This window comes from Vicugna pacos, chromosome 2 (assembly GCF_048564905.1).
Source record: "Vicugna pacos chromosome 2, VicPac4, whole genome shotgun sequence".
NCBI lineage: Eukaryota > Metazoa > Chordata > Mammalia > Artiodactyla > Camelidae > Vicugna > Vicugna pacos.
The window spans coordinates 39,098,721-39,122,196 of record NC_132988.1 but is presented as its reverse complement, the minus strand read 5'-3'; the positions used below and the strand labels follow the sequence as shown (position 1 = coordinate 39,122,196).

The 23,476-nt window shown below is 35.2% G+C and overlaps 2 long non-coding RNA genes across 5 annotated transcripts in view; one reads left to right on the top strand and one right to left on the bottom strand.

Annotated features, from left to right (window-relative positions):
• The window catches only part of LOC116285695 (uncharacterized), a 63,340-nt gene that overhangs the window by 1,530 nt on the left and 38,334 nt on the right, over nucleotides 1-23,476 (top strand). Inside the window, exon 2 of the long non-coding RNA XR_012059361.1 lies at nucleotides 4,396-4,601. This is a non-coding gene — a long non-coding RNA (uncharacterized lncRNA). The remainder of the gene's footprint in view (nucleotides 1-4,395; nucleotides 4,602-23,476) is intronic.
• LOC140685894 (uncharacterized) overlaps nucleotides 19,636-23,476 on the bottom strand; it is a 120,537-nt gene continuing 116,696 nt past the window's right edge. For all 4 annotated transcript variants that reach the window (XR_012059351.1, XR_012059349.1, XR_012059352.1 and 1 more), the window contains one exon: nucleotides 19,636-19,960. This is a non-coding gene — a long non-coding RNA (uncharacterized lncRNA). The remainder of the gene's footprint in view (nucleotides 19,961-23,476) is intronic.

Genomic DNA, 23,476 nt, shown 5'->3' with positions numbered 1-23,476 from the left:
GGTAAATTGAAGGGCAAATGAAAGAAATTTAATGATGTCACCAAATATTCTCAGCAGGGTACTACTGTTTGCTTTCCTTAAGTATGGCTTTCTGCACTCAACAAAATGTAAGATATATAATTTTTTTTGGTAAATTAAAATTTTAAATGATAAATGTTAAGAAATACTATTAATACACTCATGCATCTATGAGCAAAAGTTTAAAAAGAGTTTTAAAATTTACTGTACCCCTTCCAAACAAACTGCAAGTGGTAAGTTTTTAAACTGGAACATTTACTGTGCCAGTCTGCAGTTATTAAAGTAGAACTCCTGAAAAGACAATAAAATGTATTCTAAATAGTATCATATTCACATACAATACCTAATCAGAATAAGAAACCACAATTTCTGTTTAAACTTTGATATGCCTTAGTAAAAATTCAAGTCTCAGACTTTTAAACACTCAAGTTTAATGCTGAGCATGGGACAGGGTTATATTATCTACATCTAAAAAAGTTTATAACCATGGAGGCCTACTTCAGCAAACAAACAAAAATCTTAAAAATCTAAACTTACGCATAAAGGAAAACAAAAGCTCATGGTTAGTAGAAGCAAGGAAATAACAAAGATCATAGTAGAAGTAAATGAAATACAGGCAAAAAAATAGTAATAGAAAAGATCAATGAAACTAGGAGCTGGTTCTTTGAAAAGAAACACAAAATTGATAAACCTTTGCCCAGACTCATCAAGAAAAAAAAGAGGGCCCAATTAAATAAAATCAGAAATCAAAGAGGGAATGTTGCAACTGAAGCTACAAAAATACAAAGGATCATATGAGATTACTACAAACAATTATATGCAAAAAAGCTGGACATCCTAGAGGAAGTGGATAAATTCCTAGATATATATAATCTTCCAACACTGAATCAGCAACAAATAAAAAAAATCTGACCAGAACAATCACTAGTAATGAAACTGAATTATTAATCAGAATTATCCCTATAAACAAAATTCCAGGACCAGGCAGCTTCACAGGGAAATTCTGACATTTAAAGAGTTAAAACCTGTCCTTCTTAAACTATTCTAAAAGTTGAAGTGGAAAAAAACGCTTCCACACTGTATTCCAGGAGACCAGCATTACTCTGATACTAAAACCAGAGAAAAACTCTATGAGAGAAGAAAAATACAGGCCAATAACCCTGATGAATATAAAGGCAAAATTCTCAATAAAATATTATCAAACTGAATTCAACACCATGTTAACGGATCATATACCATGATCAAGAGGGATTTATTCTAGGGATGTAAGGATAACTCAACATCCACAAATCAAATAATGTGGTAAACAGAAATCATATGATCATTTCAATAGATGCAGCAAAGCATTTGACAGAATTTAACATCGATTTATGATAAAACTATCAACAAAGCGGGTATAGAGGCAACATACCTCAACATAATAAAGGCCATTTATGACAAGCCCAGAGAAAACATAATAACTTGGTGGTGAAAAGCTTTTCCTCTAAGATCAGGAGTAAGACAAGGATACCCACTATTGCCCCTTTTATTCAACATAGTATTGGAAGTCCTGGCCACAGCAATCAGATAAGAAAAAGAGACACCAGAGGAGAGATTTTTCTTCAATTAAAAAAAAAATCCCCTATTATGAAGGTGAGAGGAATCCATATCAGCTCTGTAGAAATGCTTGGGCTGCATGGATATCCACTAACACATGTGGATGTGCAAGAAACGTGAATAAAATTCAGTGACTGATCATTTTACTTCAGGACAAAACAGACCACTAACCATAAACATATATTATCAGAAGTTAGACCTGCATTTATCTCAGACCTAGACTTTCCAGGGAATTTAATTTTTTGAGGCCTTTTTGAAAGGTTTAATGGGCGTTAGTAGGAATAGTAAAGAATAAAATTTCTTGCTAGGATACAAACAGTCTGGGTTTGAATGAAATATACACATAGAAGCTGAATCTTACTAATAAAAAAACTCACTCAAAAATATAACCCTAAGTTAAGATTTTAAGCTGTATATTGAGTATTAAACTACCTAAATACTGTATGGCTGAATCTGGGTCCGTAACAGTGACCCATGATGGGCCTATATGGGACCAGCGTTTCCATGGTCACCATTAGCTTGGAGAAATAAGTTGCATAGCCTGCATTTGGTAAACTTTTTGGGCAGCAACTTAATTTAGGTTGGAAATATACATCTTCATATATGTATCTCCTCCCTCTCAGGGAGAAAGGTGTCAATGTCTTTAGGTAAGTCCATTGTTGTGGATACTGATGATTGAAGGAAAGATGGAAGCAGTAATGATAACCTATGATATTGAGGTAGGTGTCTATTACCTCAGAATTTCAAATTTCATTTTATTTCTCTGCCTCACATCAGACAAGTATGTCATACCCTTCTCTCTGAATTATGAAAAATGAAGGCAGGATCAAACATACAATTTGTCATGATCTCAACATTGTTCTTTATGTAGATTCACAGTTACAAGTTGACACCATTTTTTAAAATGCTTTTGAAAAAACTATCTACCATTGAAGCATGTTGAGTCTAATCAACTATGAAATCAAGATATCAATATTTCTTAATAGTTTCTTATGAATTAAAATTCATATATATGGCAAATTTAAATATTTTGAAAGCTGAGTATGCTATTTATTTTTGTTACATTTTTTAAAAATTCTGAAAGGTAGCTTAATAGGGAGAGACAGGCACACAAAAATGCATTTGTACAACTATAAACATGAAGATTTAGATTAAACTTTCCAAATTTATGAAACACTCTGGGTCTTCATACACATATGAACCATTGTAGTGTATTTAAATTACATTATATTTCTCACTGTAAAACTGCTGTGTGTAAATACAGAAGGATAATTATTTGAAGCTGTTAAATATTTTTAATTTATTGTGTTGCATTATGACTCATAGTTTATTTGTAGTAAGATATAAATAAAAGTGACCTACAATTATTTTAGTTTTCAATCAAATCATGGGGATGATCTTATCTCTTTTACATTATATACTGAAATAGGTATTTGATTCCTAATCTTTACTGTGTACAGCTTTGTCAGTTTTGGAGAGTATCTATCTGGATCATACTGGAAAGCAAAATTACATCTAGCTAAATAAAGATACTTTTTTTCTCTAGGTATTAAATAGCTCCCACATGTTAGTGATATGAATTCCCTTGTTAAATAAGTTAAGAATACACTAAATGCTACCAAGTGAGTGCGCAATAACTGAAGAAAAAGAAAACACTCCACATGTTCTGCAATATTTTAGTCTCTCCCCTTTAACGTAATTGAAATAATAAAGTTATAGTCAAGTTTATGTTTAGTTAATTCTGAAATTCATTATTTGCAGCCAAATTAAGGGTTCAAATTCATTGCATGTTGTAAAAAATACTGAATATGCATAATTTTTCTGTCCAATATTTCCATTCCAAAATATTATGTTGAAAACTTTAAAAATGTGTGTTCACATGCTATTATTTACTAAAATTTTAGAATATGGCCTTCTGGCCATTAATGAATTTTTGTGCAAGTGCAGTTTTATTCAAAGTAGAAGTGTCTTTGTGCTGTTGAGGTGAAGCCCTTTCCTAAGAGTATGCAGTGGCAAAAGCCTATCAAACAAACACACTGAAGAATAATTGAATAAGTATAATTTACTTTATGACTTGCTGATCATTAAGTAGAAAGGTATTTTCTAAATTACGTAAAGACTAAAAAGATACGTTTTGAGTTATTTGAGCTTTGATCTCATTCTTAATTGAAATAATTCTAATTATTTGATGTAATTCTAAATCTCAGATTGTATCAAAGAAATCTGATTCCGTGGACAGGGAGCCTCTAATGATGGCTGGGATCTTCATGGTCCTGAGCCCCAAATATTCACGTGTTCAGCAGTTATTGCCATGCCAGATGCCAGACACAGGTGATTAACATGATACAGTAATTAGTAGACATGGCTCCCATTTAAAGGGCTTATTGCTGGAGGTAGATTGGTGGATGGAGAAACAGATGATAGAAGAAAAGTAAACAGGTTGATAAAACTGCGTGAGCAAAAGTAAAGATATCCTATAAGGTCAGAAGTTTTTTGGAGGAGGTAATGCTTTGGGAAAAAACGTATAATTCTTTTTTGTAGAAATTCAATGTGTGAAGGATAGAATTTGAGTACAAGGTTAATCAGATGAGTCAGAAATCTGTCACATTTACTCAGATAAAGAGGATAACTTAAAACTAAAAAAAAAAAAAAAAGAAAAATGCGTGTGGTAATTGGATGAACATGGCTGTGTGGGTGAGGTTTGTCATAAAGAGTTAAGCTCTCTTTCGATACTGCAAGTAGCTTTTACGCCTCACACCTGCCTCTTGTGTCTCTCACCAGGCCAAAATTGTACGGAAGCCCAGGTGTTCCCCCTCTAGTACCTGCAGGAGTCAGAACACCCAATCGCCTGCCTCCCTACGGGAGTCGTCACTCGGGCCCGCCCTCTAACCACAGTAAAAGCCCCAACCCAGTCTGCTTTCCTGGTTCTCTCCAGCCACCCCGGACCTGCTTGAGGCTGTTCTGCTCATCCCAGAGATCTCAGTTAAGTAAGTCACAACTCTTTTCCTGCCTTCTTGGTGTGTGTGTGTTGATATCCTCTCTTGCCACATTCAAACCAGGTTTTGGGTGAAAGTTCCTCCTGTTTTTACAACGCGGCCTGGGTACAATAATGTTGAAAGGAGTTTAATGGAGTAAGACTTCCAAGTTTTTACTGTAGGTTACTAGGTATTCATTCTCTTTTATTATCAAAAAAAAGGGGGGGGTCTGGATCATAATGAAGTTTGTTAGAGGTCTTAATGATTTTTCACTTTTATGTCTATTGAATTGAAGTTTTCCTGCTGAGCTGGTTAGTTGTTTAGCCTATTTTTGGCTTAGGAAATCAAAAGAGAATATAGAAGTCAAAGTCATTTTAATATAAGGAGTGTTACTGGGAAGAGGGAAATAAGAGTTACCTTGGTTCTTAGTCACCTGAAAAAACATTTTTTTTCACAAGAGACAGAAAATAATGATGTAAACAAGATTTTATTAGTAAAGTAGAAAGGTAGTGAAATACAGTAGACTCCCAAGAATTGGGAGCGGGCCAACCCAGGAGAGGGAAAATGGCGCTGCTCCTTTGTTTTTCCTATTTTTATACGCTGGCTTTGGGGGCGTTTTTGTAATTGATTGGTTGATTCACGGCTCAGGTTCTTCGAGTGCTCAGGCTGATTGACAGCTCAGGTTCCTTGTGCTCAGGCACGCCCATCTCTGTTGAGCATGTTCTTACCCATGAAGCGCGCAGAGAAACCCACGGGAGGGGCTCAAGCTGTAATGTTAATTACATTGCAATGAGCGCTGAGTCAGGTTAAGCCAGATCCTTCTGTCTATTGCGCAGCCGCATCGTCTCGATCCTAGCCAGCTTCTTTGCTGGCCCTCACTCATTTAGAGAAAGTAAATGTTTTTGGAGCCCCTTATCCTGCGTGCAGGTGTGCTGTTATTTTCTGGATCGCTCCTGTTCCCGTCCTCTCCCCCGGCCCGGTGCTCATTTCTATCTAACTGCCTAACACAACTACTTGAAAGTACGTGAAAGTTCAAGTCAGCCAGGAAAGTGTTTTTGGAGTCAAAAAACAGGAATTACCATAATTCATACAGTTTAAGGTTTTCTATTAAATAACTGTTCTCATGAAAATAACAGTGAAGTCTAATCACCCATTTTAACATAGTAAGTTCAAATGAAAATGCCATCAGTGTTAGATGAAAAGAAATCCTAGCAACAGATGGATTCTCTCATTATATATGTAGCACTTTTCATGCTTTTTAGATTTTAAGATGACTTCAGAACTAAACCAGCAGTTTATAGTAGTTGCAAAAGCTGCCTTCTACAGCATATGTGCTAATTATAAGTATTCTTTTTCATTTACAACGTCTTATTAACATGGATTTATGCATAGCTAGTTAATAGTTTCCTTACAAATTCATGTAAACATGTACCCATTTCTAATATATGGTTAAAAAAAAATAATAATAATAATAATTGGGACTGTTTCCTGTTTCATGCCTACTGGGCTCTTCTTTCACCAAACCATATTAAAAATGGAAAAAGCACAAAATTTGAAAAAAATTTTAGGTAAAACTTTCCAGACATTGCTTTGCTCTATAAGACTAAATACATTCAGATTAGAGAGCGTTCCTCCTTGAGTGAAGCTCTGCTCGGCTGAGTTGATTCTTCTTTAATTCTTTTGGTCATTGGTTTCAATTACTATTTCAGCTATTCTAGATCTGAGCACATCCTCTTTTAGACACTGTTATACTCTGAGTAACCCAAAATTCTATGCTCTAATTAAGTTATTCAGGTGGATATGTGATTAAATTTCTTTGGGTAGAAAGGTCATTTCAGTGAACCAGAAAAGCACAAAAAAGCAATTTAAAATTAACTTTAAATTTTGTTACTTATGATAAAAGTTTTCTAAAGAACATGAAAATGTAAAATCGGTTTACTTGGCAGAAATATAAAACTTTATCTTTAAACTTAACTCCTGTCAACTTTCGTAAAAGATTTAGATTTATTAATTCTTTTATAAATAAATGACACTTTTCCTATATTTAAAATGTTAACATTCATATTTCTCTATTTCTTACTTGTATGAAATTGTAGTGAAGTTCAGAAATTAGACTCCCTAATCTTTCCTCCCCCTTAAACCCACTTTCTTAATTTTTATACACCCAATGCTTCTTTTTTTTTTAACCTGAAATATTTAGGCTCAGATTTCTACAAATAGAATTGTGTATAAAACTCAAGCTATTTGACAGGAATGTTGAAGTTTGAACTGATCAACACAGTCCTTCACTATTTTTCACCTGGAGTTGCATAATCTCTGTATGACACTAAAACAATCCACATCTAAACCATTACTCGCTTTGGTATGAGACTAAAGGTACTTGAGTTCAGTTACTGAAACAATGTCTCTGTTTCTCTGAATAAGTTAACAGTTAGTGCATCAGTTTCTATTCACAGAGCAGCTGGCACATGGATCCTGTCTGAATTGAATTTTAAGAAACAACTTTAGAAACCATCGTATAATATTTTAAATAAAATCATCTGGCAATACATTCAGGAAAAAAAGTCATAATAAAAACATAGCCTAAAATACCTTTGCTTTGTTCTAGTTAATTAGATTCTCCTGAATGCAGACTTGTTAAAGAGAACAGGGTGGTCTCCTATATTTCAATAGGGTTTCTTTTTCCCTCCCCCTGCTGGAAGCACGAAGTGATTTTAATCTCATATTTACTGTGAGAACCTGGAGGTAAATGTCATAAACTTGTGCAGGCTCCCCTGTGATGGGATACCCTTGGAGTTAACTGAATTGTCCACACTGAGCCACTAGCACTTTGTCAGTTACAGATCAGGCTTTCCTACCCTGGCACTGGTTACCTCTAGGATCTCCACCAGGTTCTCGGGAAATAACAGAAAACATCCTCTCATTCTTCCAGCAGAGGAAGGAAAAAGGAAACTCTTTTGTAATACACCAGAACACTCTGTTCTTCCTGAACAAGACCTGCCCACAGGAGAAACTAACCCGAGCCTAACGTTCTGGGTTTGATCAGAGTCTAATGGAACTTGGGGAAAGGATATCCCTAACTCCAGCCACTCTAGCTACCCTATCCCATCCGAGGGAAGAGGGGAAAAATGAGAAGCACTTGTAAAGCTTTCAGACCAGGGCACAGACTCAGTAACAGACTGACAACTAATCATAGGACTATGGTATGCTTCCCCTGCCCTGACACCTCACCACATCATTACTAAAGGCCTATCTACAGCAGTTCCTTGGACTTAGTACATCATGTCTGGCTATCAAGAAATAATTATAAGTCATACTAAAAACCAAAAAAACCTTTCCCCTCAAAAAATTTTTTTTGATGAGGCAGCATCAGAACTAGACATGGCAGGGATGTTGCAATGATAATATTGGTCTTTTAAAATCACTATGATTAATTTGCTCTCTGTGACAAAAGGGCTCTAATGAATAAAGTAGGTAGCATGCAAGATCAGAAGGGCAGTATAAGCAGATGAAAATCTGAAGGAAAAAAAAACAAAATTGCCAGAAGCAAAACATTGTAACAACAATGAAGAATTACATTGGTTTTAGTAATTCCCTGGACATAAATGATGAAAGAATCTTTGAATTTGAAGATATATCAATAAAGACCTATTATACTGAAAAGCAAAGAGAACAAACCTGAGGAAAAAAAGAACAGAATATCCAAGGACTATGGGACAACTACTAAAGTTGTAACATACATGTAATGGAAATACCACAAGGCAAAGAGAAACAGAAAAAATAGTTGAAACAGTGACAGGGAATTTTCTTTTTTCTTTTTTTTAAATTGAAGTACAGTCAGTTATAATGTGTCAGTTTCTGGTGTGCAGCACAGTGTCCCATTCATACATGTACATACATACGTTTGTTTTCATAAAAGGCTATTACAAGATATTGAACATAGTTCCCTGGCTATACAGAAGAAACTTTTTTAAAACCTATTTTTATACATAGTGGCTAACATTTGTAAATCTCAAACTCCAAATTTATCCCTTCCTGCCTGCTTTCCCTGGTAACCATAAGATCGTTCATTATGTCTGTGAGTCTGTTTCTGTTTTGCAGATGAGTTCATAGTGTCTTTTTTTTTTTTTAAAGATTCCACATATGATTGATACATTGAATTTTTCTTTCTCTTTCTGGCTTGCTTCACTTAGAATGATGATCTCTAGGTTCATCCCTGTTGCTGCAAATGGTATTGTTTTATTCTTTTTATGGCTGAGTAATATTCCATTGTATAAATATACCACAACTTCTTTATCCAGTCATCTGTTGATGGACATTTAGTTTGTTTCCATCTCTTAGCTAATGTATATAGTGCTGCTATGAACATTGGGGTGTGTGTATCTTTTCAAATTAAGTTCCCTCCAGATACATACCCAGAAGTGGGATTGCTGGATCATATCGTGGATCTGTTCTTAGTTTTTTGAGGAATCTCCATACTGTTTTGCATAATGGCTATTCTAAACTACATTCCTATCAGCACTGTAGGAGGGTTCCCTTTTCTCCACACCCTCTCCAGCATTTATCGTTCATGGACTTTTGAATGATGGCTGTTGTGACTGGTGTGAGATACCTCATTGTAGTTTTGATGTACAATTCTCTGATAATTAGTGATATTGAGCATTTTTTTTACATTTATATGCACATAGGACATTTTATTTTTTTTTCTTTTTACATTTTTTATTGATTCATAATCATTTTACAGTGTTGTGTCAAATTCCAGTGTTCAGCACAATTTTTCAGTCATTCATGGACATATACACACTCAGTGTCACATTTTTTTCTCTGTGATTTATCATAACATTTTGTGTATATTTCCCTGTGCTATACAGTGTAATCTTGTTTATCCTACAATTTTGAAATCCCAGTCTATCCCTTCCCACCCTCTACCCCCCCCCCCGGTAACCACAAGTCTGTATTCTCTGTCCATGAGTCTATTTCTGTCCTGTATTTATGCTTTGTTTTTGTTTGTTTTTGTTTTTTAGATTCCACATATGAGCGATCTCATATGGTATTTTTCTTTCTCTTTCTGGCTTACTTCACTTAGAATGACATTCTCTAGGATCATGTTGCTGCAAATGGCATTATGTTGTCGGTTTTTATGGCTGAGTAGTATTCCATTGTATAAATATACCACCTCTTCTTTATCCAGTCACCTGTTGATGGACATTTAGGCTGTTTCCATGTTTTGGCTATTGTAAATAGTGCTGCTATGAACATTGGGGTGCAGGTGTCATCCTGTAGTAGATTTCCTTCTGGGTACAAGCCCAGGAGTGGGATTCCTGGGTCATATGGTAAGTCTATTCCTAGTCTTTTGAGGAATCTCCACACTGTTTTCCACAGTGGCTGCACCAAACTGCATTCCCACCAGCAGTGTAGGAGGGTTCCCCTTTCGATATTGAGCATTTTTTCATGTACCTGTTTGCCATTTGTATGTCTTCACTGAGGAATTGCTTGTTTAGGTCTTCTGCCCATTTTTGGATTGGGTTGTTTGGTTTTTTTGTTTGTTTGTTTGTTAAGTTGTATGAGCTATTTATATGTCCTGGAAATTAAGCCTTTGTCAGTTGCATCATTTGCAAATATTTTCTCTCATTCCAAAGTTGTCATTTTTGTTTTGCTTATGGTTTCCTTTCCTGTGCAAAAGCTTGTAAGTTTAATTAGATCTCATGTGTTTATTTTTGCTCTTATTTCTATTGCCTGGGTAGACTGCCCTAGGAGAACATTGCAAAGATTTATGTCAGAGTTTTGCCTATGTTTCCTTCTAGGAGATTTATCATGTCTTGTCTTATGTTTAAGTCTTTAAGCCATTTAGAGTTTATTTTTGTGTATGGGGTGAGGGAGTGTTCTAACTTCACTGATTTACTTGCTGCTATCCAGTTTTCCCAATATCACTTGCTGAAGAGACTGTCTTTTCTCCATTGTGTATTCTTGCCTCTTTTGCCAAAGATTAATTGATCGTAGGTCTGTGGATTTATTTCTGGGCTCTCTACTCTGTTCTATTGATTGATGTCTGTTTTTATGCCAAAACCATGCTATCTTGGAATTCTCCTGTTTTAATGTCAGATACCAAACTATAGATCTAGAAGGATCAGAAATAACCAAGCAGTATAAATGCCAACAAATCCACACCTAGCCATATCACCTTCTAACAAAGAATCAAAAATAAAGAAAAAATCCTGGGGCGGGGTAGAAGCCAGGGTTGGAGGGATAATACTATACCAATAGGGGAACAAAGATAAGAATTGCGATCTGACTTCTCTTGGAAAACATACAAGCAAGAGAGTAGAGTGAACTCTTTAAAGTTGTCAGAGAAAGACCACCAACCCAGAATTAGGTACCTGGAAATCATCTTTCAAAAGTGAGGGAAAGGAGACTTTTAGACAAAAACTGAGGGAATTTGTTGTCAATAGACTTACCTTGCAAGAAATGTTTTAAAAAAACAACAAAAAACAGCCCTTTAAAGAGAAGGGAAATAGTAAGTCAGAAAGTAGGCTCTCTATAAGAAAGGAAGAACATCAAAGAAGGAATGTGATGGTAAAATTTGTTTTTCTTACTGATCTAACAGAAATTCAAAATAATAGCAGCAATGAACTTGATTATGTAGGTTTACATATACATCTTGTGTATGTATATAGTTGGGTATGAATATATATAAGTGAGTTGAATGACAGCAGTGCTACATGTGGGAGGAAGGAATTAGGGTTTTTGTTGTTGTTATTTTTAGGTACTCATACTATCTATGAAGTAGTGTAATGTTATTTGAAAGTGGACTAGGATTGGCTGTAAATTTGTATTTACAAAGTCCAGGGCAACCACTTAAAGAGTAAAAATATACATATGTATATATCCAATATATTTTTTAAAGGGAAAATGGGATTATAGATAATATTCCTTTAAAAATCACTAAAGGCAAAAAGAGAAGAAAGAAATAGGAACAATGATATACAACAGTAAGGAACGAAGACAGACAACAGTAATGAATATGCGATATAGTATCCTAGCTTTACCAATAATGACTAAACGTCAGTGGTCTAAGTGTACTAATTAAGATAAAGATTGTCAGAGTGAGTAAACAAGACTCAAGTATATGTTTACAAGAAATCTGTGTGTGTGTGTATATATGTGTATATATATACACGCATGTAGTTTACAATTAAATGGATCAGAAGACCATGCTAAGACTAAATTATAAAATGCAAGAGTAGCTATGTTAATTTCAGACAGAGCCAACTTGCAAGTAAAGACAGATGTCAACTAAAGAAGGGCATTATATGATAAATGGGCCACTTCTCCAAGAAGACATAATCCTTCACATGTATGCACCTAACAGTGTCAAACTATGTGAGGGAAAAACTAACAGAGATGCAAGGAGAAACAGATGAGTCATTATCATAGTTGGATATTTCAACATCTTCTATCCAAAATGGACATACTCAGCAGGCAGAAAGTCAGTAGGACTTGATTTTTGTTACCTAAAATATACAAAGAACTTTTAAAACTCAACAATAAGAAAATAGGCAACCTAAATAAAAAGTAGGTCAAAGACCTTGGGCGACTTTACTGAGGAGACATAAAGATGTACCACTGTGGTGGGGGATGTTGATAATGAGGGAGGCTGTGTATGTATGAGGCTCCGGTCTGTATGGGAAGATGTCTGTAGCCTCCTCTCAGTTTTACTGTGAACCTAGAACCAATGTAAAAATAGTCTTAATTGAAAAAACAGTTTGGAAATGCCTACAAATAGTATCCCAAACCCACTTAGTTTTGGAGAAGTCAAAGTAGGCACACCAAAATAGGATATGTCTCCCAAGAAATAGCTGATAAAATAATGACTTAGACAAAAACTGCTATTTCAAAGTTGCAAGATTTTTTTTTTTTTGTGGCTACTGTTAATTGATGTTACTATTTGAAGAGACTTTGAGACAGGAATTTCCCAAGGTTGGGGGGAAAAAATCGTGAGAATTTGTCCCTTTGTTAGGCATTGTGAGTCTGATACCTTTGATAATTAGGCTGTCAGGAGCTCCACTGCACAGTGGGACCGTAAGAAAGGTCGTTAGAGGCAGAGAAGCATCTCGCCAGACAGTGTCACCGTGAAGGGACCCTTTCATTGCTAAGTGGGACTTGTTTCTGCCTTTTTGAGTGGTACAAGAGAGATTAACCTTTTTTCCTCAAGATATGTAAGTTCAGTTTTAGTGCTGCCTTAATAACACCTACACTAAGACTGAGAGGGTTGGCAGTGGAAATAGTTTACATGAAGTCTACACTGGAGAAGGGTCATAAGTAAATACCAGTCGAACTCAGGCTATGAAGAAGTTGGCTCAGATACTTGGCCCAACGCAGTGAATTGTGTGGCTGGTGAACAGCCTTGAACTTAATGGACAAAGAGTTAAAAGTTTGGAATCAAACTTACCGAAAGAGTAGAATATTTGAGGGCCAGGAATTTATATTGTGGGACAGTCCATCTTTTGAGCTAGCAGAGATACTTTTCTTCTGTCTTCTGGAACTTCTAAGTGTAGAGGACAAAACAAAGACCAGCTCTGGGGTGCAGCTCAGGGCAAAGTTTGCCTGGAATATTTCTTAGGAATTTTATTATATTTGTATGTGAATTTAGATTGTGTTTGTGCCATGGTTACACATTGCCATAGGTTTGAGTGATCCCTAATCTTATTTTCTTACATCTATGATGTTATAGAAACATATATAACTGTGATTAAAGTGCTGACTTTTCAAAAAATTTATTTCACAAATAGGTCAAATTTTAAAATGACTGTTTTGTAGGAAAGATAATTTGATCTTTAACCCTAATACTTCAGTAACATTTGAAGATGGAAATATATTTATTTTGCATAAATTTACCTAATGGACACCTAATAAAGTGAAAATTGATTTTTCAAATACACATCAAGTATAGAAGAAAATTTAGAAAATAAAGTGTTGACTGGCTACCCTTTTTTGGAGCAGCTGTATAGAGTTAACACATTACATTCTATAGATCAAGGAATGAAATTTAATTTTTAAAGAGTGATTTCTTTTTTAAAGCTATATGATTCTGTGATATTGCAGGTCATAAAAGGCAGAACTTTGAAATGATAAGTGAGATGAGAATATAGAACACGGTCACCAGGTCAGTGGAGGCTCAAAATCCTCATAGTTCCTCAAATATTAAAATTTAAAAAAGGGAGGTGTGAAAATTAACATGGAAATCCTAAGTAGTAAAAGTAAAAAGAGAAAATCGTTGCTTTTCAGTAAAGCTTTAACAAATGAATACAGCAGAACAGAAAATACTGCAGCTTAGAAAGTAATTTGCCATTGGACCATTTCCCATTTCATTTCTAGTTGATAATAGGTTTTGTGTCCTTTCTTCTTCAATAATATGCTCATCACACACCCAGCTTAGACCAAAGTTAGCCAAAGAGTCTCCTGAAAAGTAGAAAACAGTTATTTTTATATGATCTTTTGAGCGACATAAGCCTGGCATTAGGTGACCTAGAGAATCATAATTCAGTATTGAGATAAAATATGAATAAGAATTTTTAGTTCCCTGTTGAAGAAGAATTATTTTATCAACACTCATATTAGTTTATTTCTCCACATTTAAGGAGGACATGCTTAATTATTACAATATTTTATATTACTCATTGGTGCAAAATGGAGAGTGATCGTACCCCTCAGGCAGATCACCACTAAGCAGCTTTGCATACTGTTGGTGTGCACTGCATCCAGACCGGCTCATAAAGAAGCAAAACAAGCCAGTCCATCAATTAGTCAGTCGGTCAAATCTGCAATATATAAGTGACTTGTAAAATGTGTTCAGAAAAAGTTTTTCTTTTAGCTGAGCAAGGACTAAATTGGATAACACAGATGTGGTATCTGATTTAATTGGAGGACCAGGGTTTAATTATGGTGGCTCACAGAGACCTGTTTAGTGTTCCTGGCTGGGAAGTATAAAGCCGGCATGCCTCTTGGTCCTGTTCAGCTGGATTATAAAGTCCATCTTCTTTATTTTTGAAATGGTCTATATCAAAAGTTGGATTGACTTTATTTAACAGTGTATTTTTTTTACAACAGGCCGCATTTTAATCTCTTTATCCACAGCAGTTGGCAAATGCAAACATAAGCACAGCGTGGCACTGAATTTTCAGAGCATGAACAAATGGATGAATGTACAGATGAACACACTAATGATAAGTAGATGAGAATTAGAACAAATAGGATTAAATAATTGAAACCAGAACATTTCATTTGGAATGCACCTATGTTTATGTTTTCACTGAAAAAAAACAAAAATAATTTAATTATAATAGGTATAAAAATGTAAAATAATGGAGAGCTAGACTAAGGAGAGGTTGATGGGTTTTTTTTTTTTCTTTTCCCCAGGTGTCTTTTTTTGAAAACACAACTTTTAAAAAAATTTTCCATAACATATATTCTTATTTGAATCTATAACGAAAATGTCAACTGTTACTGCCCTTTGTAATCTTTTTCTAATCGCTTTGTATTAGAAACATGTTCTCCCCACTCCTAGTTTTCACGTGGACAGGTGTTCCCCGAGGGTGTTCTTAGGCTGTCTTCTCCTTCACCCACTTTCCCCCGAGTGGGGACGAGGGGCTGTGTTTTGCTGGGGGTTAGTGTGAGAACAGCAGGACACGACTGGCGCCCAGCCTCCTCTCCAGAGCCAGCCCGCTGCTGAGAGCGGGGTGTGCTTCGCTGCCCAGCCTGGCCTGTGCCGTGCTGAGCAGCTCTGCCTCATTCTGGCTTCAGCCTGAGGCTCACTTGACAAGCACCCCTGAAGGTCCATTCTTCACTTTGGCCTCTATCTGGAATAAAGTCAAAAGCTTGGACCCATCTGCTGCTGTTTTTGACTTAGGTCTCAGTGTGTTCAGAATCCAGCAGGGGTGGAATGTGTATTTGTTTTCATCAAGCTATGTTTTTCCTTTCTATATCCAGGTATTTATCTGAAGCTGAGTCTTTTATTGATTAAGTTATTTACAAGGCCAAGACTTTTTTCCTAGTACGAGTTTTAATTAGTCCTAAGAAATTTCAGTATTTAGTAGTATTTTCTTGCTACTTAGAATAAAGCCCTACGTTTACTTAATTTACTGATTTTTCTTTTTAGTTGAATATATAAAAATACTTTACATATTTCACACCCGTAACCCTATGATCCTACATACAAGTGGCATTAAACCCTGAGCCTCTACCAGGGGCCCCATGTATTATTTATAAAAAAAAAAGAATCTAATTCATACATCTTTCAGATAGGATAGAGTCCCCATAATTTTTAGAGACTAAATACCCGTCAGAAGTGCAGTCTAACAAGTCAGTGCTGACTGTCTGCAATATGGCTGGATGAGCTCTAGTCTACCTGGGTGTTGTTTTAAGCAATACTGCAGAAAATGTCGTGATCAATTAACATCACTGAGTTTTCTATTCCTGTCATCTGTGACTCCCCACAACAGGGTCCTCTCTGGCTGTGTATTGTCTCCCACAGTATCATCCCATAATGGCCTATGGTTACTTTCCTCTCACCCAAAACTCCATCTTTTATCCCCAGATCATTTCACCACATACTCTGGAAACTCTATATTTTTGGAGAAACAAATTCTCGTCCTAACTTCTCCCACATTCCTTTCGTTGACTTGCACTGAAACTGGAAACTTTATTACCCTCTCAGGTAAATAGTGTTCATTCTTGCACACGCATGGTAAAAACGAGATGCGTAAAAACAAAAACGTGTGAACAGACTCAGGTGATGTCCTTTGCTGCTGCTTCTTGCTGCTGCTCCCCTCTCCTCACCACCACCTTTTGTAAAATAGCCGTCTTCTACAGAGCTTAAAAAATACAAAGCTGTAGCACTCTCGCTATCATTTTTCTCAAATTTATGTTCTTATTCTGTTGGTTTTGGAATCTTGGTCAAATTTTCCTATCCTTTTGGAGATTCTTGCTGACTTCTGGTTTTTATCTGGAATATCCAACATCATCTAGTCTTTGTTACATGATACCCTCTTTTCTACTGAACTCCCTTGCCTGACGGCTTTAAGGATACATTCTTCTAAATAACAGTGACTTTCCAATCATTGAAATCAAGTTCAAATCCTGTATTTTAGGTCAATCTTTCTCATTCAGTTATTCCCACTATATTTCTTCTTTGGCCTTATTGAAAATCCCAATCCTGTAACAGCTAAGTTTTTTAGATTTTTTTTATATATCAGCTTTTTATTTGTACTGCCAGCATTCCAGCAAGACATATTATCTCAACTCAGTTTTCCCAATGTTCCATATTTAAACTTATGTGGTAAAACTACAGTGTGAAAAACTCAAATTGTGTTACTATTCTCTACGTCAAATCTGAGGCAACTGAATATTCCTGTATGAAATTGTGGAATCTTGGTGTTCCTGCTGTTAATTTAGAGTGTTCACCTCAATTGTGCCTTCAGTGTTGCAGACAAACTTTGGTTTCTTTTATGTTTTATTTCAGCTACTTTAGTAATTTTCCAGTCTCCTTAAATTTTTGGCCATCTCTGAGCGTGAAAGCTTATAATTTCTTCACAGAAAAAAGTGGAGTCAAAATCTTGCCTTACATTCATATTTTGAATGTAGTATGATACTATCATGGTAATGAACGGTGATTTTTAAAAAATGGCAAAATTTCAAATCTGTTAAGATCACTTTCTAACTTAAGCAATACAAAAGAGAAACACATGACATTAAAAAGTAAAGGATTTTGATAAGTAAAGTGTTTCAGATAGTTAGGAGTTTAACTTTTACTCCAGTGTTCCATTTTAACGAAGTAATGATCTTAATTACAAATAAAATTACCAAATCCTTTATTTTTTCAATCATTATTCTTAACAAAGAATTTACTTTGTGCCTAGAATTTCTGCTGATTCCATGAAGATACTTAAATATCCCGCACTCTAATCCACATGAACATACAATTGAAGAGAAGTTTTAGCTTCAAAAACTACCTCTGAATTTATTTCTTTAGGGGTGGTAGTTATCTTTTTTGTTCTTTTCTGGTTTTTTGTTTGTTTTCTGTGTCTAACTGGAATGAATGAGAAGTACTGGCTTTTAGTTAAATTGGAATATAAAATTAGTTTAAATGACCATGCTTATAGGTTTAATGTCTAACTTGAATTGTGGGAAAATATCACTTTTTGAAAACCTCTAGCTTCACTATTAATGTCCTTTTAATCATGAATTGAACATGAAATGATTTCAAGATCTGGTAAAATTGGACGTGATTTGTGTAATTGACCACTTAACATATTTATTTAGGAAATATTCTAGTCATGTGACATTCAAGGAATTATTTGAAGACTTGTTACTGCTTTACACAGCAAAAAGTGAAATACTCCATTAAGTTTTTAGTCAAATCAATAAAAAGACCCATCAATCACTTCTAGTTAGGTTGCTCAAGTTAGTGTTCAGTTTGCAAGTACTGTTATTTGTCATTTGATTGTGCTGTAAATTTATTTAGTGATATTTAACACAAAAATGTGTCACAAAGTAGTTTGTTTTAATATTTCATACATATTTTTCTAAAGTTATTTATATTTGTTCAGATTATTCAAACCTACATGCTTGGTGTCCTATTACAAGTAATTTAAAACTCTTTTCTCTGGATTTGATCATTGGGCCAGTGATACCAAAATCATGGATTTGGCTATCCTTGCTCTATTTTCCCATCACACATTGGGCCTTAGATAGGGGAGGATTGGTCCTAAACAGAAATTCCAGGCAAGACCAGGAAATCCTTCCTTGTCTTTGGGACATATAGTTAACTACCAGAATTTTTTTTTTTTTTTAGGTTGATATATATTTGCCACCTGTATTTTAGGTAGTGGGTTACAAATTTACTGTTAACACTTTCTTCCACATTGCATGACCTCTAGCTCATTTCCCCTTTTTGATAAAGAGGGAAAAAAGAAAAGAATTTTTAACTCAGAGGAGGAATCATTGTGAAAGGAAGGGAATTTATCAAAAAGGGCATTTTTTTTTGGAACTTAGTTGGCAAGGAGGCTAATGTTGACCCTTTAAAATAGTATTTTGGTTAGGATTTTAGACATTAACTTTCCATAAAATATAACAAAGTATGAATTTATAATTTAAAGTGTGAGTTCTACTAAAGAGATCAATAAGTAGTCTGGTTTAGCATAATTGGAATTTTCTCCCTCTTATAGTTCTTTATTTCTGCTTCCAGTGTGGTAATTTTTTTCTTAAATCAGCTGTGTAGTTGGTTCTTGCTTAGTAAATATCCATATCATGAAATAAATGCCTTGATTCTCTAATTGTTTTAGATAGTTGTGAACAAATTATTGCTGACTATACTTCAAGGTATCTACTAACCCTAGTGGGCTCCTGTAATTCAGAATATTAAGTTTTGTCTCCTACTGGATTTAATTCACTAATGAAATACATGTTGATCACCAGTTATAGACAGGTATCTACTGGGCATTAAAACTTGTAAAATATCCACAGGAGAAAATGGAAAGGAGCAGGAGCAATTTCCAAGGAGATATCTCTCTGCATTTCTTGTCTCCATTTTTTTTTTAACTTAATGGAGACCTTTTGCTGAAGGTTCCTAGAGCATTTCAAGTACAGTTTCATAAGGATACATGCCAAAATGCATTGTGTTCAATAATTTTAGAATAAGATACTCATTCAACTAGTTCTAGGTCCAGAGCCCCTTTGCTGGGGATTAGTTAACAATAGTTAAAACATCTTTTAAATTGAGCCTGGTAATTACCTTTCAATATTAAGTACTAATTGAATGATTATTTACTGAACTTGTAATATGTTTAAGTTTACTATTCTTGCGCACAAGAAATTGAAAATTCATCATGGCCAATGCCCCCTCAGGTGTGTCTTTAGAGTAAGGGTGTGTGCACATGCATGTGCTGTGAGTGACCAAGGGTTCGTATTTGTTCTGTACTGAACAATCTCATGCACCTGGATTGCCCCACACGTACACAATGAAATGATTACCACTACTGAAACGACATAATTAGGGAGAAAAGATAGAATGTGTTGGTTTGCACATTGGACTAGAAGAAGTAAGAAGATAGGAAAATGTAGTTTTGTCATCAGAGACTCTTAAGGAACTCTGGTTTGGGTCTTCGTTTCCTCGTAGAAAGTGGTTTTCCATCTCTTGGGAACACAATGACAGTGTTTTCTCTAAACACCTTCAGCTGTTCTTCACCTCTGACTCCACCAATTGGTGCCAACAAAGATGATCTTCTTTAAGGTCTACACAATCTTGCAGTGGTTCCTGAGTCGTTGGGCATAGTTGTGAGGAGAGATGATATTCCACCGGGCACTCTCAGATGTCTCTCTAAGCCGTGAATGTGTAATATGAACAAGAAATTCAATTGAGAAAGATATTAACAATAACCTGAAAAAAATGTCATTATGTTAGAAACTGAAGTCATTCCTGAGGACCTAAGTGCTCTTAGTCTCTCAGGTAGGAGTGTTGATTTTTCAGGGATTGCTTTTCCCCTGGGCATACATGAGGCAGCCTTAACTGAAGGTCCTGGACAGGCCTTTAAATAGTCTAAAGGCATTTTTACTTTTCAACCGGGTTTCAGAAAAAATGAGACTGGGAAAATACAATGCGTGAAAATACCAGAGGTGAACCAAGGAAGGGATGTTATCAAAAGCCAAAGAATGCTTCGGAATATTTCACTTACATAATGCATCTCTCCATTTGTAAAAGTGTTTTAAAAAATATAAGCATTCTTCTGAATTATGTTTGTTTCACAGTTTTTGCTTCAAGATAATAGTTTTTAATATATATGTAATATAACATCAAAACACCAAGTAAACTAAATGGAAAACTAAATCTAAACTAGGTGTTTGGCATCCATTGGCCTATTTTTCTGGCTAAATTTTGCATTTCTCAGGGTTTTATTTGAATACTAAGTCCAAAAGTCTCTGCTGGATTCACCTGCATGTTAAATGTTCTCTCCTTTGCAACAATTTGCATCAGCTAAAATACTGTGAAGCAGAGTTCACCTCAGATACTTATATTAGTGTTGTCAGTGTGTTTTCCTCCCTGTTTCTCAAGGTCACGTTCCCTCTTTGACACGAGTGCATATACTTATTCCAAGAATGCTATCATGCAGGTGCCAGATTTTGTTGCAACCACAAAACAAACACAACAAACAAAAAAAGAAAACTTAGTAAAAAATTCCTAATAGAATCAATTAAATTCATATAGTACTTTGAAAGAAATGCACACAGAATATATAAACATGGTATATCTTTCCCCTTGTTCAGACTTGCTTTATGTTTCAGTATCATTTTATACCCTTCGTATAGGTCCTGATACTTTTCATTTATATGTATTTCTACTTTCCGCTTACACAAATTTCTAAGTATTATTTTCAGCCTGAAATTCTCATTTTCATTTCTACATACTGTTTGCTCAAGTAGACAAAATCTGTCTTTTATAGATTGTTTTTATATCCAGCCACTTCACCAAATTTTACAAGTTATCCCAACTTAAAAAAAAATCCTGTTGGACTTGTCAGATATAAAAACAGATTAAAAATGATTTTTTTACCAGTTATTTTGTGTGCGTGTGTACATAAATTTGCCAGAAACTTAGGCAATATTAAATAATGATGGCAATTTGTGGTAGCTGTCCCTAGTGGAATAGTTTTTAACTTTTTGTTGGTCTTTGGTAACCATTTAAATATCATTATATGTGATTCTAATTATTTATTCTTTAGTATTAGACAGTTACAATAAAAATGCTGACAGGTATTATATAACTTTTCAGCATATACTGATGTTACTAAAAGTCCTATAAGTTTGGGAGTAAGGTATTGTCTTTATTTTATTTCACTTAAACCTTTGTTTTATAAGATTATATTTTTTTCAGATAGTTGGAACATTTTGGCTTACATTATACTAATATTAGTATGATTCCTATTAAAATTTTCACTATAATCAGAAGGTTAAGAAAAGCTTATGTCCTGAAATAAGGTTGACCTCATCTTGCCCCCCGGAGTGATTGACAGGCTGCAGTGTCCGGGCACCTGGGCACCCAAGGTGCTGCCGCAGTCTCCTCTCCAGTCCAGCCTCCTTCATCCTGGCCGTACGATGGCCTTTACCTTGAAAGCCTGATTCACTTCCCATTTCCTCACTGAAAACTAGGCTCAGTCCTGAATCTCAGTCTGCTTTTCTGGGTCCTGAATACGTTCAGGACTTGACTTTGCCTTTGTCCCCTCTGAGGAGGCTGTGGTGTAAGTCCTCAATCCATCAACTACCACTCTAGATCTGATTATGGGTTTAATTAAGTTAAGCCTTCAATAGTCGCCTCTTATCCTACCTCACTGACCTGATGAAAAGACCATTATCTGCTCCATCATGCCTTGCAGATTACATGCCTTTTAACTATCGATTGAACAGAGAATTTCATCTTAGAGTTTCTACCTACTTGACCCAATTCATCTAGTCTTCCTTAACTTTAATAGTAACAATGTCTCTTTCCTCCCACTTCAATTAGACAAACTTAAATGTCATCCTAAATTACTTTTCTTGCTGGCAAAGTTGGTAACAGATAACATAAACTTGTGACTAGCAAAGCTATCTAGAATAAAAGTTGCATAACTGCATTGTATTTAATGCTGATAACTCTGAAAATACTCCTATTTTCATTTAACCAACAAACTTCAACTGCCTTTTATTTACTAAAAATTATCCCTAATCACATGAACTTTAGAAATATTTGAATTTCTATTTCTGAAAGTTTTGAAATATTTAATTCATACCAGCACTTATTTTAGGCCAACTAGAGTTCTTTTATAAATTAATTTTGGTGATACCATCCAGAGGTAGAAAAGAATATCCCACATCTACAATATACATTTATAGACATACATAAACATAAAGACACAGATCTTATAGCTTACATTTAAAATATTTGGTAATGAGACAGGCAGTATCATACAAACTCACTAGTTTATAAATAATAGTTGAATCCAAATTTTATTTCTGATGGTTGGAATAGGTAAGTTTCACTGCTTAGATGGCTAAAGGTTCTTACTAATATTTGTAGAGATGACTTAATAGCTACTTTTTCATTTTCTTTTTTCTTTTTTTTTTTTTTTTTTTTGCCTTCCTGAGAAGGTTTCCCTGAAGTGTGCATTTCAAGGAGAGAAAGCTCAGATTCTAGAGAAGACAGGGTAGAAAATTGATATCTCAAAGGCGTGGAGAAACTATTCAAGTTTTCTCCAAGGAGTATTAGAGCAAATTTGCCTATTACCAAAGGTCTAGATTGGTTACTATTTAAATTTTCATTTTTCATAAGTAAGGACAGTTCTGTTTTCAATATTCTGATTTTTAACAATATCTGCAAGTATTTTGAGATAAATAGTGGAGGTTTGGGGCTTGTCCAAAAGGATATGTGGGTTTTGAACACCTTCTAGAGCTGAATTTCTGCTCTTGTAAACACTTGATTTGTAAGATAAAGTTGCTTTTCTTTCCTCAAAGAATTAGATTGCAGCCTGAGCGATATCAGTGAGCTTATCTGCCCATCCAACTATGCTTTCTTCAATTAGCTTCTTTATTTTAGGAGATGATTTCAAACTAAGATGGCAATCAAAAGGATTCTTATGCGGCAGGGTTGAATGCGGCATACCTTTTTAAATCTGTATAAATGCTCACTTTTTTTCCCGAGTGTCAAGGAAAAGGCTCTGCTATTGTTTCTATCAGCTCCCGAATGCATCAGCTTCCTGCTGATCCATTTCCTAATCATTTATAGGAGGGCCTGGGAAAAATTCTGCTCATGTGTTTCCTCTTTGGGGGGGATTTCCCCCAGGGGACCATCTGGCCTGTCTGAT